Source organism: Orycteropus afer, unplaced genomic scaffold (genome assembly GCF_000298275.1).
Source record: "Orycteropus afer afer isolate SDZICR_OR568_19922 unplaced genomic scaffold, OryAfe1.0 scaffold00269, whole genome shotgun sequence".
NCBI lineage: Eukaryota > Metazoa > Chordata > Mammalia > Tubulidentata > Orycteropodidae > Orycteropus > Orycteropus afer.
Window position 1 is genome coordinate 3,517,388 of NW_006921856.1, and position 3,197 is coordinate 3,520,584.

Sequence of the window (3,197 nt, forward strand, 5' to 3'; positions counted from 1 at the left end):
ATAGATGACATCACGGATAGCAGTAGCAGTCCTAGTGCTTTAATCTGAGTGAAATGGAGAGCCATTGAAGAGCCAAATGGAGAGGATTGAGCTAGAATATGGCATGAACTATCTGACATTTTTAGAGGATGATTCTGCCTACTTTGTTGAAAATACACTGTGGGTGGGTAAGGGTGAAAGAAGGAACAAAACAGGGATTATGTGTTGGAGCAGTGGGAGAAGTGGGAAATAGTCGATTCTAGTTGTACTGATGAGTTGGAGCTAATTGGTATCTTGACAGACAGACTATATGGGGTGTGAAAGGAAAAGAGGAGTAAGAGAAGATACTTAGCTTTTGGCCTAGAAAGATCCAATTACCGTCATGCATCATTTAATGTGGGGGAGGCAGATAGGCCCCACATCAAGACTTGGGAAGCGAGGGAAGAGCTGGGGATAAGATAGAGCCAAGGGATTGAGGGAAGGAGGTCCAGCTTGAGAAGAAAGGCTTGTGCAGGGCCTGTTCATTGAGTGGGTATGCAGAGATGAGGAGGTTGATCCTTCTTCTGCAGGCAGTGATGAGCTCTCAGAAGCTTTTGGGCTTTTGATAAAATCTGAGTTTCAGAAAGATAAATTACATGTTGTTGCTGTTATATGCCATCAAGTCAGAACCGACTCATAGCGACCCCTCCTTGGGTTGCTAAGGCAGTATCACTATGGAAGTAGATTGCCCAACCTTCCTTCTGAGGAGTGGCTGGTGGATTTGAACCACCACCCTTCTGGTTAGCAGTCAAGTGCCTTAGGCACTACGCTACCAGAGCTCCCGGAGCTCTGGTAGCATAGTGGCTAAAAGCACTTGACTGCTCACCAGAAGGCTGGCGGTTCAAACCCACCAGCCACTCCTCGGAAGGAAGGTTGGGCAATCCTACTTCCGTAGTGATACTGCCTTGGAAACCCAAGGAGGGGTCGCTATGAGTTGGGCCGACTCGACGGCACATAACAACAACAACAACATGGAAAATATAGGAGCTCTGGTGGTGCAGTGCCTAAGGCATTTGACTGCTACCCAGAAGGCTGGCGGTTCAAACCCACCAGCCACTCCTCGGAAGGAAGACGGGGCAATCTACTTCTGTAGTGATACTGCCTCAGAAACCCAAGGAGGGGTCGCTATGAGTTGGGTCCAACTCGACGGCACATAACAACAACAACAACAACATGGAAAATACATTGAGCAGAGATTAAATCAAAGATATATAGAAGAGATAGGATGTTACAATAATTGTTTAAAAACTAAAAGGTTTTGCTGAAAGTGTTAACTAAAGAGAATTAAGAGTAAAAGGAAGACTGATTGGACAGACTTTTGGAAGTTTAATACACAGGAATTGGTGACTAATTAAAGGATGGACTTTACTATATGGAAAAGAGGGAGAATAAAAATGATTCCCCTGGTTTCTGATTTAGGAGCTATATAGGGTAGAGGGGTTGTTGTTGAACAAGATTGGGAAAATAGGGGGCACAGAAACAGATTTACAACATTCTAACTTTGAGGGGGCATCTTAGTTGGAGTTCCCCCAGAAGGAGACTCTGAAAGAAGGATTCGTTTGTAAGTAGCTTCTTTGGAAGGTTATCTCGTGGATGATTGGAGACAAGAGAAAGCAAGACACTGAAGGGAGGAGAGAATTCTTATATAGTGTAGCACAACTTGCAGCTGTAGCATTGGGTTAAGTCCCCTGAGAATGCAAAGATTGTACATGAGAACTGTTCCCCCAAGGGAAGAGTGTCCATATTCTCAGGAGGCATTGGCTTCTTGGCCTCCATGATTCAGGAAGACTGAGAATGCTCATAGACAGAATGGAAGTTATTCACAGCAGGAAGGTTCAATATACATGCAAATAGAAAGGCAAATGCCAAGCGTATGTGTAGAGGGGACTGGCAGCATTATCTAGAAGGTGACTTTCAAGGTCTCCACAGACAGTAGCAGATGCAACAATGGAGTCCAGTGAAAAGTCAAGCATAAGACAGTGATTTAAGGACACGGTTAGCTAATAGTTTAGCATGGTGTTGTTGTGTGTCACTGAGTCAATTCCAACTCACAGTGATCCATTAGGACAGAGTAGAACTGGCTGCCACAGACTTTCAAAGGCTGTAATCTTTACAGAAGCAGATTGTCACATCATTCTCCCTTGGAAGAGCTGAAATTTCAGTTAGCAGCCAGGCACTTAACTACTGAGCTAGCAGTGTTCTTAGGTTGTTGTTATGTGCCCTCGAGTCGGCCCCGACTCATAGCGACCCCTCCTTGGGTTTCCGAGGCAGTATCACTACGGAAGTAGGATTGCCCAACCTTCCTTCTGAGGAGTGGCTGGTGGGTTTGAACCGCCAGCCTTCTGGTTAGCAGTCAAGTGCTTTAGCCACTATGCTACCAGAGCTCCTAAAACACGTCGTCCCTAGGTGGGCTTGAACCACCAACCTTTCGGTTAACAGCCGAATGCGCTAACCGATTGTGCCACAGAGACACACGACTTAGGTTAGCACAAGTATTTTCAAATTATTTTCTTTCTTCTGCAGGCAGTGATAAGCTCTCATAAGCTTAGGGGCTTTTGATAAAATTTGAGTTTTAGAAGGATAAGTTACATAGCTCTATGGAAAATATATTGAGCAGAGATTAAATCAAAGATATATAGAGGAGATAGGAAGTTACAATAATTGTTTAAAAACTAAAAGGTTTTGTTGAGAATGTCTGTAATATTTGCTGATGGGTATTCTCTGCCTCTCCTCATAGCATCCTTCTGGGATGAGGCTGGATTGAACTTGGGGTCAACACTTCTCCCTGGACGAGGTCTTATTTTTAAGGACAAGATGCCATGGGACTTTGTCCCTAACTCCTGAGAGGGTTATTTTTCTAAGATTTCATTTCTTAAAGGCAACTGCACTCTATTAAGTAGAGAGGTATTTCAGTGATTGAGTACAGCTTTCTTGAGAGTGAAGAATAAATTCTGTCAGTGTAATGAGCTCTCTAAAATTTGAGATGAAATTTTAGCATTAGAAGAAATGTTTCAGAGATATATGATTATAGGAAAAAGAAAAAAAGTAATAAAGAAATTTAGAAAAATCCTATGGCAGGGACATGTAAGGCAAGGAAATGGAGGACTGAGGAAGTAAATGCCCCCTATGTTTTCCACATATGGCCTCACCTATGAGCTGCAACAGGCATCTTTCAGAAT

The 3,197-nt window shown here is 43.5% G+C and overlaps 1 non-coding gene across 1 annotated transcript; it reads right to left on the reverse strand.

Moving 5' to 3' along the window:
* Window positions 1-2,415: 2,415 nt before the first annotated feature.
* Window positions 2,416-2,489, reverse strand: TRNAN-GUU. Its single transcript has one exon. It is a non-coding gene; the product is annotated as a tRNA-Asn (tRNA).
* Between the last annotated feature and the right edge of the window lie 708 nt (window positions 2,490-3,197).